This window comes from Phyllostomus discolor, chromosome 6 (genome assembly GCF_004126475.2).
Source record: "Phyllostomus discolor isolate MPI-MPIP mPhyDis1 chromosome 6, mPhyDis1.pri.v3, whole genome shotgun sequence".
Classification (NCBI taxonomy): domain Eukaryota; kingdom Metazoa; phylum Chordata; class Mammalia; order Chiroptera; family Phyllostomidae; genus Phyllostomus; species Phyllostomus discolor.
Genome location: NC_040908.2, coordinates 52,483,946 through 52,499,585, shown reverse-complemented (window position 1 = coordinate 52,499,585; position 15,640 = coordinate 52,483,946). Strand labels below are relative to the sequence as shown.

The following is a 15,640-nucleotide window of genomic DNA, read 5'->3' as shown; positions in this document are numbered from 1 at the left end:
GTTGTAGGCCGGCAGGTCCCCATTTGGGGGTGTGCAAAAGGCAACCCATCGATGTTTCTCTCCCAGTCTTTTTCCCTCCCTTCCCTTTTCTCTAAAAATAAATACATCAAGTCTTTAAAAACTTTTATTAAAAAATAATCAAGAACAACTGAATTATATCATGGATACAGAGGTCCATTTAGTGAGACCTACTGGCCAGGATTGCTTCACATGACAAACAGAATGGCAAAGAGACCTCCATGACTGATGTGAGTCAATTGCATGACCCACACTGTGGGCCAGGAAGGATGGGCATACAGAAGAAGTGGAGCTCGTCCAGCACCGAGGAAGGGGGGTGCCTGTCAGGGAGGTGAATGTGTCTGCCATAATTGTTGATCTGTTTTGGCAACCAGGATGTATTAGTTTCCTGGGGCTGCTGTAACAAAGCACTATGAACTGGCTGGCTTGGAACAACGGAAATGTATTGTTTCATAGTCCAAGAGGGGCCAGAAGAGGTATCACTCTGAAGACACCAGGGTAGGCTCTGTTCCATGTTTCTCTTCTGGCTTCCGGTAGCCTTAGGCATTTTGTGCAGAGGTGGCTTTTCACATAGCTTCCCCTCTGTGCATGTCTGTGGCCAAATTTCCCCTTTTAATAAGGACACCAGTCACATTGGATGAGGGCCCACTGTACTGACCTCATCTTAACTTTGTTAAATCTGAAAAGACCTTATTTCCAAATAAGGTCACATTCTGAGGTACTGGGAGTTAGGACTGTCACATGTATTTTTTGAGGGACATAATTCAACACATAACACAGCTCTTTTCTCATGAAGAATTCAGACTGTTTCCTCAGACTAAGGTGACCAAGCTGGGCTCAGTCCAGATCCCACTTCAAAGTATTTTCATCTGTGGTCATTTTTTCTGTCCACTTCCTCCATATGATTCTTGGGACAGGAGGGTTCTTTCTCTATTTGCTCATAGTTTATCATATTTCAGAGGGTTTCCTGTCCTAACTGCTCAGCCTTTGCATTTTCCAGCATTCTCTAGGCACGCTCCCTGCTTTGTGCTCCCAGCCTCTCCTTTCCCTACTTTGCACTTTGCTCAGTCACTCATTAGTTCATGTAACTACGTGCTGAGTTCCTATTGCATCCCAGGTGTATGCTAAGCTCCAAGGATATAAAGATGAAAACAGTGAAAAGGACAGTTCCTGCCCTCGAAGTTCTTGTGGGAAGCCGTACAAGCAAACAATGTGAAACTATTGGAAAGGAGTGTGTGCAGGGTTTTACTGCGCTGTCCTCAGCATAGCGTGTCCCTTGGCTCGCTCGTGCTGACAGGAGAGAGGTCAGGCTAGCAGAGCGCACCAGGCCCCTTCCGCAGCCTCATCTCTTGCCACCCCTTTGCTTTCACCTAGTGCTGTACCCATTTTTGATCTACTTGCTATTTTCCAACTATACAGTTTTCTGTCTCAAATCTTGTCTTTCTGCAGGAATTCTTGCTCTGTTCCCCTCACCATTCTCCCTGGGGCTGCCTCTTCAGGAAGCTGTCTGTGCCCCCTAGCCAGTCTTCTCTTAGCTCCCCTATGTTCCCCTCCCCCAAAGAGACAGTGATCAAGGCTTGTTTATCTTCATGACTCCAGTATACCTGTGTTAATGGTGCTTAATCGACAAGTGAGTAAATGAATGATTCCTGGTCAGTGCTTTGCTTCTGCTCTACAGGCTTTACTTTTCCTAGCCCTCTTTCCCTCAAAACCTTATATCCAGTTACCAGGTTTTCTCTGCCACAAATCCAGAGACCTCAGGCTCACGACAGTGTTTCCATTATGCCGCACCTCAGCTTTGCTGGTCTGATGGTCAGGGCCCACATGTGGTTACCGCTGGCCGTCACCTCTTTGGTCCGCCCCGCTTCACACAGTGAGATCCCTGCCTACTTACTTGTGGGAAGAGGTTCTCATAGGAAAAGCAGAACTTCCTCCTTGGCTTTCTCTGTTTCTCCATTTCCAAAGCTTCCTCCCTCCCAATTCCATGAGCAAGGGCATTGTATCTGCTTCACTACTGGTTAATTCAACAAGCATTTTTTTTTTTTTGAGTTTCCACCTGGGACTATGTGTGAAGCACACTAACACACAACTAGTTTCTTCCTTTTTAACCAAAAAGATATTTCGTTTTTCTTCTTTTTTAATCCTCACCCAAGGGTATGTTTATTGATTTTCAGAGAGGGAAGGAGAGAGAGAGACACCGATGTGAGAGAGAAACATCAGTCGGCTGCCTCCCACTTGTGCCCCAAATGGGGATCAAACCCTCAACCCAGGCACGTACCCTGAGTGGGAATCCAACCCTCAACTTTTTGGTATACAGGGTAACGACTCACCCAACTGAGCCACCCAGCCTGGGCAAAAAGATGTTTTTTTAATCCTTTCTTGTGTTTCTCCTGTGTATTGAAAAACACAGTGGTTTTGAATTTTGTAGCATTAAAACTCTTCAAATGAAACACTGTATGGAATATGAATAAGTAAAACAGAAGAAACAAATATTTTTGTATATATTATATTATTTGATAATTCTAATTTATAACATACAGCTAATGAAAACAATGAGATTGTTATGATGAGTACGAAAATTTGACATTGAGGGTTTGGATGACAGTTGCAGCCTCACAGCATCCTCACTCTTAATGCATCCCTGTATTCTGTATATTGGCTGTATAGCCTTGAGAAAACTGACCGCTAGACATCTGAAGTGATGGCACTTTTTTTTTAAAGATTTTATTTACTTTTTATTTTTAGAGAGGGAAGGGAGGGAGAAAGAGAGAGAGAGAAACATCAATGTGCGGTTGCTGGGGGTCATGGCCTGCAACCCAGGCATGTACCCTGACTGGGAATGGAACCTGCGACACTTTGGTTCGCAGCCCATGCTCAATCCACTGAGCTATGCCAGCCAGGGCTGTGATGGCACTTTTAACAGGATACCTGGCAGCTTCAGCTTACCCGGACTAAACTGACCCAGAAACTTGAAGGAGGAATATAGCAAAATGTGGGTAAAGTTGACTCACTAACACTATGTAACTCTTTGCATTCCTTAATTATAAAGCATCTGATTAAAGGGATTGCATGAACAGGTTCGTCAACCAAGTTATAGCTTTGTTTGACAGAAAATGCTTCCCAAAAATATATTTGCCATTATGAGTTGTTAATTATGTTATTGAAATTATTTTCAGAAACTTTAGTGCCTGTTTCTCTCTAGTACTCACTTAAAACCTTTAACACAGTAAGAATTGTTGACATGTCAAGTCAAAACTCATCATAACGCTTTATGGACTATAGGAGGGATGGTAACAGCAGGGCCCTGCATTCCTGAATTAGTCTTGTTTGGAATTTTAAACTCAACACTCCTTGTTTTATGAACTAGTAAGTGAATGAGCAAAGTGCAGAGTAGGGAAAGGAGAGGCTGGGGGCAAAATGCAGGGAGTGTAGCCAAGCACTCTAAGGATAAAATAGGCGCAAAAGCTACCAATAACACTCAGTCATTATGCCACATATTATGTGGTCATTCATTATTATGTCTTTATAAGCATGGGTATTCCTGAGCCTTGCCTGGCATTCAGCTGAGCGTGGCGCATGTGAGCCAGGGTGGTGGGAGTGTACTTGATCCTGCAGTTTCACAGCATGAGAGGACTTGTATGGATCTGAATTGTTAAAAGACACTTTTGGAACTTAATGGCTTCCCTAATTAATGCCATACCTACATGTGTTCAAACATATTCATGGCTCTGGCAAGAGAACCTTTGTTTTGAAGTAGGTGTGATATATTAACCTGTAGTTGATGGGGTCTGTGATTGTTCACATTTGACATATCACACACTTGAGTGTGTCTGTCTGCAGTTTAAAAAAATGTTCATGTTATTTAAATCGAACATTTGTAGACCCCTTGAAACAAATAGGTTGAACTCTGTTGTGTTGGAGTAAGGTGTAAGGCAACTGTGGTTTCAGAGAAGCTGCAGAGCTGGCTTGATGGGTCTCTCTGGTAGGACCAGAGAACCGTCTGTCCAGCTCAGGGCTTTCACATCCCAGGTGCTCAGCAGTTTGTGTGTGAATTGAATAGAACTAGCACAGAGCAGGTCCTGTGTGGTTGTGGGACTAGCTCCCTCTGGTGAAGAGCCATCAGGAGGATCTCAGGTAGAAGCTTCCTACCTCCTCAAGGATCCACACAGGTCCCACCAAGGTGGGCTGGTACCCCGCTACCTAGAATTTCCCTTTCTTCTGGCTCCATAGGAACTTCCCTGGGCTTTGAGACTCCCTAAATTCAGGGGTTTTGATCCACCCTTCTGACTTCCTCAGGGGCCCTGTGCTTGTGCTCTGGTTTGTAATAGACTTAGAAGTCAGCCTGGGATTTGTAGGCCAAAACAGAAAAGCATCTGATGGCCTGGAATGCTTCTTGTTCCCATGTGCACATTCCTCGGTTGGGCATTATTTCTGTGAGCATACATTTGCAGATGCCTTAGACATGCTGGACTTGGGAGGCCTCCCTGGTGGTAGACTGAAGCCTTTGCTTAAATACTGGTTAGTAATAGAATGGCAAGTGAATTGTCTTTCTAATGGCCTTGGTTAAGGGTCCACAATCTACCAGCATGTCCTGCCCTACTTGCAATTCTAGAGAGAAAGCCACACAGGATTTGGTCAGAATTATTCCAGCACATGGTGTGACCAACATGAAATTCTTTTCATGCCCAGTGTGGTATGAAGGCTGTGATTCTATCTGACCACTTCCTGCCAGTCTCCATGGCAATTTTTGCTTCTCCAGATGACCGCAGCAGGCTGTTTTTCTCCAGGGTCCGGCCATGGGCCTTTTCCTTTATATTTGGTGTTGTTTGTCAGGGTTACCTCATTTATTTTCATAGTTCAGAGGATGACTCTGCAATGCCTTAATTATCACTCCAGGATCTCAATATGACTCCAATCTTGCTTTCCAAAGTTTTTCCCACAAACTTCTTTGCATTTCTTTTATATATATAGTTATACTTATATATAATATAATATATAATATTATAGATGTAATATATATCTGATTTCATATATATATATATATATATATATAAGCAGCCCCAAGATTGTAGCTCTGAGTCTTTTAGCATATGGGGGTAAAGGGTGGGACAAGCTTCATCCTGGAAGCAGGTGTTGATTTTCAATTGACATCCTATGTTCTTCCTAATGCCTTCCAGCTGGGTTGACTTCAGGCATGTGGAGGTCAAGCGTTACTCAAGCACCCAGTGAATTAGACCAGCTGAGACTTGAACATGGGGACTTTGCTGGGGCACAGGCCTTGCCCTAATCAGTCAACTGCTCTGTTTCCTGGTTTAGCCACCTCTCTACATTACACTACATTTCTAACAAGCTAGCCAAACTCAGTGTGCTTGGGTCTGCCTATGTCTTCTCTACAAAGAAGAATCTGATGGTGTAAGGTCCTTATTTCCAAAGAGCTTGTAGACTAATACAAATATATAAAAAGCATGTGCTCTTACTATCTGAAAAATATTGGCACACAGGGTTACGGGAGTCCAAAGGAGGGAGCAATTATGTGGGGATGTGACATGGATCTTGAAGGATGGGTGGGATCAGAAATGCAGTCACATAGAGAAGTACATCTGGCAGAGAAAAACCCAGAGGTAAAACCAGGTGGAAACTATATGGAGAAGAGAGTGGCATCATTTGCATGGACTTGGGGTTGTGTTGGAAAGGTCGCAGAGACCCATGAAGAGTCTTGATCTACAGCCTCACCTTTAAATTTTACTCTGTGGGTGACAATATTAGAAGAGAGCAGTGGCATTATTAGGACACTGTTTCTGAATGCTCCACCTCGCACCAGTGTATGATTTTGGGGTGGGAGGACAACAGGAAGGAACTCCTGAGTTAGGTGAGTGGTAGTGACGATGAAGAGTTTGAATGGACATGAGATAGAATTTTCAGGACAAGGGAGAGGAAGAGTTTGTGATGATGCCCCATGTTCTAGCCTGAGTGACTGGGAAGCTCAGGATATTATGAATACTGCAGAGAACAGAGGAAGTGGATTGTTGGGGGGAATGAATTTCAGACACTTCTGGCTGGAGAGATCTTTGGGAAATCCAGGTAGAGTTTCCCATCCTCCCCTCATCCAACCTCAGTGTTCTGGACTTCCCTTTCAAGTCAAGACAGTATGGCTCCCTGTCCTGCTCCTTCCAGCCAGGAACAGCCCCCACCCTATTGCTCAGGTTTATCTGACTTGAAGCAGTAAATTCTCGAGCCCTGACCCTCTGGCCATAGATATTAGGGCTTTAGTCCAGATGGGTATCTTAAGGCTAGTCACGAGAACCTTGTTGCCCATCTCCCACCTTGTGCTTTGTTCACAGGACCAGACTTTGCTTGTCTCTTCATATCCCCTTTCTGATGTTCTCACTCACAGAGGCCTTCCTGGGACAAAACCTCCTGCCCCCAGGCTGGTACCAGGGCTCTGCTACCCATGGACGGAACCCAGAGGCTGAAAGCTAGTCTAGGACTTCCTGTCTGTAGGAACTTCCTGAAAGCTAGTCACAGGACTTCCTGTTTTCTGTCTGTACCACCAGCCTGTGGGAGACATTATGGCTTCTACTCATTGATCATTTTAAGACCCATAGGGTTGGCTCAGCTCTTGTCTTCCAGGCCCAGTCTGCAGTGCCTGTATCATCCTCAGGGATGGGCTCTGGCCTTCTCCTTACTCCCAGGTGCTACTTCAGGTCCAACACCAACACCTCACCAGTAACTCCCAAGGAAATGTAAGGTGTCCCATAGATGCACAGTAAACACTGCACCTTGCACTCACCGGTGACCTTTGATGAAAGCATCTTGCATCTTGCCTTCCAGGTTTTGATCATTCCTTTGGATTCTCTCCCCTCCTTCTGTCCCTATCCTGATTGTTCTTCCACACTGGATGTGTGGTCTTCACACTACACTGGAAGTCTTTGGAATGCAGTGCTGATGTTTCTTCTTGGTTGTTTTTTGCTGCTGGTTGCACTGTGGTTCTCACAGTGCCATCATCCGACTCCATGGGAGCTTCCTTTGTGTTTGTGGTTTAGGGACTATGGAAATAAACTGAAACTGGGAAGAGAGCTGGGAGTGTCCAGAGCCTTTGTGATTTAGTCAAACATCTTCAGCCACTTTCTTCTCCTTCTGAAGACTTCACATAATTAAAACCATTCCTGGCCAACACTAAATAAATTTTGCACATGCTGCTTGAATTACTGTGCAGTCTTGCCCCAGAGTGGCTTTCTCAGAGATTTAATATTTCACTGAAACTGTTCCTTGGGGTAGGCTGAAGCCAGCAGCTATGGAAACTCAACATTTGCTTTATACAATGAAATTTTAGGACCAGGCTGCTTTTCACATTTCTCAGATATGCTGCTCATTTGGGGGAGGGGGGAGCATTCTTGGCAGAGTCCTGGTGGCATGAGCCAAATATCCCAGCTTGTGTTTCTATGTATTTAGATATAAAGTAATGAGAAAATGTGGTTCAAAATGCCCATGACAGAACTTTGACCCATAGAAGTTAGAATTACCATTTACTGAGCACCTACTATGTAAGTACAGAATATATAAGTGCTCAGCACCTTACATATTCTGCATCTTCACAACTCTGCTGTGAGTGTGCCAGCCCTGGGTCTGTTTCCTTTTGACCCCTGCTCTGCCTTGGAGGGCCAGGGCTGACCTGGAGGCTGCCTTTCTCAGGCTCTGGGGTGCTCTGGCTTCCTGCTAGGTTTGGCCCGTGAAGGTACCAGTGGCAGGTTGCGGGTAGAGGAGAGGAGGAAGCCAGAGTACATATTCCCTCTTTCTCTTCACTGAGCATCTCCTCCAGTAGTGACTGCATCTCCATGGTTCCGGCTCCCCCTGTTTGAGTCCTCCAGGTTACCTGGTGATGCTGGCTGCTGGGTAACTCTGCCTCTTCTTTTTGTTCCTTCCTTCAGCTGCCTGCTGCCTGTTGTTGCTAGCCTGTAGATCACCTCGTGGTCCCATCCTGTATGACCTTACTCCCACTAATTTCGTCTTTTTAAACTCACACCCAGTTGAGATCTTTCAACTCTGGACTTTGTTGTCATTGCAGCCATCTGTACATCTCAGCTGCTCTATCACCTTCATCTATCTTTACCACTGCAATCAGTTCCCTGCCTTACATTCATTCCTTCGGTTGCAAATACTTGAAGCAGTTTCTATTTCTCTGCTTAGATGCTGATTGGTGGGTTGAGGAGGAAAGTGTAAGCCTTGTTTTAATGACAAGGAAACAGAGAGTTAACTGACTTGTGCAGTCTTAAAATAGGAAACAGTGGTGCTTGGTTTTCAGCTCAGGCCAGATCAGTCCTGAGGCTCGTGCCCTCCCCCTTACCTCAGCCGGTCTGTTTCTTGGTGCCACGTGAACCAAGTGTAATTTCTCCTGTTTAATCCCTTCACATTCTGGAAAAAGAAAACTCTCATAATCTCCCTCTCCAAGATTTCCCAAGATGAAATGTTCTCTTCCCTTCAACTGTTCCTCATGAAAAAGAATTTCTCCTAATATTCTGGTTGAATCTTCTAGACTGATGCTTCTTAAACTTTAATGTGAAGATTATGATTTAGGATGACTCTGGAGATCATGCATAATTGTTTTTAATGAGACTTTTTGGAGGGGAGATAATTTCAGATTTATACGCACTTACAAGAAATAACACACAGATCCTATATTCCATTCAACCAGTTTCCCTAATGGTAGCGTCTTGCAAAACTACAGTATAATTTTATGAGCAGAACTTGACCGTGATATAGTCAAGATACAGAACTCTTCTGTCATCACAAAGATTCCTCTGCTGTCTTTTTATAGCTACACTCACTTCCCTTCTGACCCCGCTCTTCCCTTAATCCCTCCTTTGTTACCAAATCAGAAACCACTAATATTTCCCATTTCTATAATTTTAACATTTCAAGAATAGTATATAAATGAAATCATGTAATATGCAACATTTTGGGATTGAGTTTTTTCACTCAGCATAATTTCTAGAGATTTATTTGTGTTTTTGCCTGTGTCAAAGTGTGTTCCTTTTTTTTCTTGCTGAGTAGTGTACCATGGTATGGATGTACCACAGTTTGTTTAAACATTCACCCAGTGAAGGAAGTTTGTGTCGTTTCCAGTTTTTGGCTCTTACAAATAAAGCTGCTATAAATATCTGTGTGGGTTTTTGTGTGACCATAAATCCTTATTTCTCTGGGACAAATGCCCAGAAGTGCATTTGCTGGGTTGTAAGATAGATAATCCCATGTCTAGATTTTTTGAGAAAATGCCAAAGATTTTCAGAGAAGCTGTTTTATTTTACATTTCCACCAGCAGTGAATGAATGATAGTTTCTCTACATCCTTGTCAGCATCTATGCTGTTAGTTTTTAGTTTAGCCATTTTGGTATATGTGTAGTGGTATCTCATAGTGGTTTTAATTTGCATTTTCCCAGTGACTAATGATGTTGATTGTCTTTTCATGTGCTTTTTTGCTATCTATATATCTTCTGTGAACTGTTTCTTTATGACTTTGTCGCTGTTCTGAATAGATTGTTCACTTTTAAAAAATATATTTACATTTTTTTAAATTTCATTTTTTATTTTAGAGACTAGAGATGGGAGGAAGAAAGAAAGGGAGGGAAACATCGATGTGAGAGAAACATTAGTGGTTGCCTTCTGGGCGTGCTCTGACACAGGACCGAACTGCAACCCAGGCATATGCCCCAGCCAGGAATCAAACCAGTGACCCTTCAGTTTATGGGATGATGGCCAATGATTGAACCACACTGGCCAGGGGATAGTTCGCTGTTTTACTGTTGAATTTTGAAGGCTCTTTATATATTCTAGATACAGGTGCCTTTAGTAGGTATATGATTTGCAAATACCAGAGTGGGCAAAAGTAGGTGTGCAGTTGTTTGTGTGGAAAAGGCATGCAGGTCATGATCATTACAGTAGCTTTATGAACTCTGTGTTTCACATACTCACAATCATAAACCTGCTTTCGCCCACTCCTGTACTTCTTTCTATGTCTTATCTTTTTCATCCTGTTAACTCAGATGACATGTTTTTAATTTTGATGAAGCCCAAATTAATCAATTTTTCCTCTTTTGGATTGTGATTTTGGTGTCAAGTCTAAGAACTCTTTGCCTCGTACTAGGTTCTAAAGATTTGTTTCTAAAAGATTCATAGTTTTACATTTTACATTTTGGTCTGTGACCCATTCTGAGTTAAATTTTATACAAGGTTGAGGCTCAGTTCCAGGCTCACTCTTTCACCTGCGAATGCTCCATTCGTAGCACCATTTGTTGAAAATGCTGTCTTTCCTCCATTGAATTGCTTTTGCACCTTTGTCAAAAATCAGTTGGCCATATTTGTGTAGGTCTATTTCTGGGTTCTCTGTTCTGTTCCATCAATCTATATATCTGTCTCTCTGCAGTAACACACAGTCTTGATTAATGTTGGTGAGTAGTAAGTCTTGAAATTGGGTAAACTCATTCCTCCCTTTTTGAAACTTGTTTTAACCCTTTTAGTTCCTTTGCATTCATATAAATTTTAGCATATCTTAACTATATCTACAAAAAATCTTGCTGGTGTTTTTAATGGGAATTTTATTATACTTGTTTATCAGTTTGGGGAGAATTAGCATCTTTACTACATTGAGGCTTTCAATCTACAGATGTGGTGTATCCCTTCATTTGTTTGGATCTCTCATTTCTCTCCACAGCATTGTGTAGTGTTTAGTGTTCAAGTTCTGTACATGTTTTACTAGAGATATATCAGTATTTCATTTTTAGGCAATTGTGAATAGTATTATAGTTTAAATTTCATTGTCCATATGTTCTTTGCTAGTATATAGAAATAAACTTGATTTTTGTATGTTTATCTCATCTGTGACCTTGCTGAACTCACTTACTAGGGTTTTTTGGTTTGTTTCTGTTTCTGCAGATTCCTTGGGAGGTTCTGTGCTCACCACATGTCATCTGCAGACAGGCACAGTTTTATTTCTTTCTGATCTCCATCTGGTCATTTTTCTCAGGCTGCTTTCAAGATTTTTCTTTGTTTTTGATTTTCAGGAGTTTAATTATCTTGATTGTGATTTGCTCAACTTCTTGAATCTACAGGTTTATATCTGTTGCCAAATTTTGGGATTTTACAGTCATTATTTCTTTTAAAAAATCCTCACATAAGGATATGTTTATTGATTTTAGAGAGAGAGGAAGGGAGAGACAGAAGGGAGAAAAGAGAGAGAGAGAGAAAGAAAAACATCGATGTGAGAGAGAAACACTGAACAGCTGCCTCCTATACATGCCCCAGCTGGGATCAAACCCTCAATGTAGGTATGTGCCCTGACCCGGAATTGAACCTGCCACCTTTTGGTGCATGGGATGACACTCCAACCAACCAGAGCAGCCATTATTTCTTTGATCAGTTTTTCAGTTCTGCCTATTTTCTCCTCCTCTTCTGGGGCTCTGGTGATATGAATGTTAGATCTTTCACTATCATCTCACAGAACCCTAAGGCCCCCTTTAATTTTTTTCTTTTTAGTCTATTTGCACTCTGTTGCCCCCTTGAGTAAGTTCCCTTGTTTGTTCTATCTTCCAGTTTGCCAGTTCTTTCCTTTGTCCCTTCCATTCTGTTATTTGAGCTCATTTATTAGACTTAAAAATTTTTGATTATTGTACTCTTTAATCCTAAAACTTTAATTTTATTCTTTGTGTCTTGTATTTCTTTGCTAGGACTTTTTATTTCTTTTCTGAGGATCCCCCTTTTTTCCCTATTTGTTTTAAGCACATTCGGAATCACTCATTGAAGTGTTTGTATCATGGCTGCTTTGACATCTTTGTCAGATAACTCCAGTATCTCTGTTGTGTGTCAATTGGCTTCTCATTACTGCTGGGTGAGAATGGGAGTTCCGGATCCTGCCTGTTCTCCACTGACATTGTGCTGGTGACTGTGGGGCTCATAACCACTAGAGGCAATGGGAGTGCTGACTCTGCATGAGGTCCCCTCAGACACTACCCCAGCAGGGGAGGGGGGCACCCAGTTCCTGCTGGGTAGGGATGGACGTCCAGGCTTCCCATGTGGTCTCCACTGATACTGCCAGGAAGAGTAGCCCTTTACCAGCTGTCTGGGATGAAAGTCCCATATTCCTACTTGGCTTTTGCTGACACCAAGCCAGTGTCTACCCCTTTACTGCCCATCCCTTTGCTCCATTCATGCCATATACTTTAATTCATGGTCTTCCTTCTCTCCAATGCCTTTCTTTATTCTGGGGACTTTGGGATGTCTTGTTATAGTCTCTCAAAGGCAGAAGCCTGTGCTCCTCACTCAGCCTTTGCTTGAGTTGGTGTAGGTGGGGCCACAGTTTTTTTGATGGTGTTTGGCTGATGAAGAGTGGTTATCATCTTACCAGGCTGTTCTTTTCCTGGTCCTTTGTCTAGAGAGCAGGAGTTTGCAGTTGTTATTGTTGTGCTTTTGGTCAGCACCTGCTGGGTTGGGTTGGGTTGGCAGGGCTAGCTCAGTAGTCCAGGTAGAGAATAGTAGTCCAGGTAAAGATATTCAAAACTAATGACTAGTTGTCCCAGCACTGTTTGTCAAAAAGACTATCCTTTTACCATTGTATTGCCATATTCATTCTGTTCTAAAGCCTGTGTCTGGCCACTTTAGCCCCACTCACTTCAGTCCTTGACTCTCACCTTCTGACAGAATTTATTTTAAAGGATTTGTGTGCCAGCTACTGTGCACGCCAGCATGAATGAAAAGGATATGAGATCCCCAACAGCCGAGACCTCACCTTGTAGTCTCCACCTGAGAACTCTCACTAGAGACTCAGGCCTGATGGTTCCATCATGCCCCCTTACCAACAGATACTTTGGTAGACGGGCTGGATGTGAAGCCAGATGTTTGTGGGCCAAGGGGTTGAACGACAGTAAAGAGATGGAGAGAGGAAATGTCAGTTTCTGTGAAGATGTGTGTCTGTGAAGGGAAGGAGAGCAAGTGGCAGGGAGCTAGAATGGAGGCTGAGCAAAGGGAAGATCTTTAAGGATGAAAGAAATTAAGCAAGCTTATTGTAGATAAGGAATAGATAAGACCAGGAGGCTGAAAGAGAGATTTCTAGAGTGCTTGGAAAAAAGTAAGAAAATGTTTGAAAGAAAAGGATAGGTAGTTGTACATATATGTGTATCTATGTATGTGTATAATATATGTGTAAATACATATGTGTTTATGCATATACATACCTCTGTGTATATATGCACATATGTGATATATATTTCACATATATACAGAGAAAGGGAGAGAAGAAGAGAAGGGGAAAAGGATGAAAGAGACTGAAAGTCTGAGAGAATTACTTATATAATCTCTTGTTTCTTTTTTCTCTCTCTGTCTCTCTTTCTATATGTCTTCCAATTACTATAGAGAGAGATGGAGATCAGCCAATAAAGGGAAGGTGAAAGAAGACTGAATTATTGATGGAATGAAATAGGAATAAGGAGGAAATTATTTGATTAAAAACAGGTAATTCTCCCTTAGAGAAAGGAGGCAGGAAGGTCAGGATCAGATGGAACAGAGGAGGTTACAGTTTATGTAGGTCGGCCTTGGTTTTCTCTGGGAAGTTGGGGCACATAAGAGAGGGGAGGATGGAGAAGGGCACTGGAAGAAAGAGGTAGAGGTTTGGTGCACTTCCTCCTGAAAATGAGAAAGTGCGATGCCTGGGACATGTAACATTTCCTAGCTCCAGGAGGGCCTCACTGAAGATATAAACCAAACATTTGCAGTGATGCTAATAAGAATGATTTTTTTCATAAGCACTCAGCCTGCCGGCAGGAAATCAGGCAGGTGAGGGCTGGAGTGGTTCTGTAGTTTGACCTGCAGGGGGTGGAAGGGCAGCAGAAAGGTCCCGGTAAGAGCCAAGTGTATGCAGCTACAGTAAGTAGTAGCCTTGCTGTGTAGAAAAAGGTGAGTGGAAGGTGAAGCTTGCACACTGGGTGAGCTGGGAATTATTAGAGGCCAGAGGCCTCAGAGAGGTTGAGGAGCATGTTTACTTTGATTCTGGGAGTGAGAAAGGTAGAAGGATAGAAGATGATTCTGGTTGGAGAGTGGGATTTCTGAGTGTGAGTCATTCATCCAACTGTCAATGTCAGCTCTGTGCTGTGGGAAACTCTGGGAACAGAGAGAAGAACAAAAACATAAACTCTGTCCTTAAGGAATTCACAGCCTAGTTTCAGAGTCAGCACTTTGCAGGTGACAACAAGGTCCTGGATGCATCCCTGGAAATTGCTTGCTGCAATGGGTTGGAGAGAAGGGTTTGCCAAGCACAGGCAGCCGAGCAGCCGGCCAGCCAGCGTGTTGGATGTGTCATCCACAGGTGTTTGTCAGTCCTGCAGAGAAAATCGGGTTTGTCCCTGCTAGTCATTTCTCAGGGGCCACGTGCATCCTCTTTCCATCCTGTGATGTGGGACCTGTTTTTCCACTGAAGCCTTTGTACCCCAGACTCTGTGACCATGCTGTGGTCTGTTCTCAGGGGGGTTTCTCTAGTGTAGAGTGGAGGGTGAGTACATCCCAGAGAGCTGCTTCCACACTTCGGTGCACGACTCTCTAAAGAACTACCAGTCCTGTGCTTTGAGTTCCCTTCTTTAATTTCTTCTCCAGTGAAATGGAGATAGGAAGGTGCCGCAAATCCTTGTGAGGCAGAGGCAGCTGGGATTAGTGTCTACAAAGACGTAAATAAAGCAGCAGCAGTTGGGCGCTGCAGGAGTCAGCAGGAAGCAGTGATGATGAATGAGTGCATCTGGGTGGAGCAGGGGGACTGCTCAGGGCTCTGTGAGCTCCATGACTGATTTCATTCTTTCTACACATTCCTAATTGAAGCTGGCGACTTAAAGGAGCTGTGTGGGATCCAGGCCTTCCAGAGGCCTTTGCTGGCTCCCCTAGCTGAGTGAGCAAAGGCCTTGAGTCTTGGAGGAGAGGGACAGGCTACTGGAATCCACACACCAGCATTTCCAGGTTTTTCATGACCACATAGACTTCATGAGACTTCATTTCATGGCCCATCTGGGCATTGCTGTCTGGGAACCGAATCCCCTCCCTTCCTGTTTCAGAGAGGCTGGCCAGCAAACTGCACTGATGAGGGGCCATGTGGATTCATCCCACACTAGCTGTTTTGTGGGTTTTGGCTCACAGGAGGGAAGAGGAAGCATGTGCCTTTGATCTTTTTACCCATTGCATCCCTTTCTGCTATGACCTTCCGAGATCAGTTTCTTTGGTTGTCTGGTTCAGAGTCCAGATTAAGCTCTGGCAGTGGGCTCTGCCCTTGCAGGGGGTGGTATTCCATCTTTTTAGAGGTCCAGACAAACATCACCAAGGCTGCTCCACTCAGTGGTTCATGACAACACCAGGTCTAAAGCATGATGTGATCTCTGGGGCGTGTGATGCTCTCTGATGGTTTCTGTGCCATTTCTCTTTTCTTTCAGAGCCTGAGAAGCCAACAGGGGCGAACCAAGTTTCAGGACCTGTACTATTTGATGCTAACATGACCTAGGATGAACTGTTCTTACCAAAGATTCTCCTGTTCCTGACAGCACACCTCTCCCCAGGTAGCTAAGGGGATAATGAGATTTTTATACCACCCTCTGCTCAC

At 43.5% G+C, this 15,640-nt stretch overlaps 1 protein-coding gene across 2 annotated transcripts in view; it reads left to right on the top strand.

Moving 5' to 3' along the window:
- EVA1A (eva-1 homolog A, regulator of programmed cell death) overlaps positions 1 to 15,640 on the top strand; it is a 53,817-nt gene that overhangs the window by 14,014 nt on the left and 24,163 nt on the right. For both annotated transcript variants that reach the window (XM_036028206.1, XM_028515708.2), the window contains exon 2: positions 15,474 to 15,596. The gene's annotated coding sequence lies outside the window, so the exon portion shown is untranslated. The remainder of the gene's footprint in view (positions 1 to 15,473; positions 15,597 to 15,640) is intronic.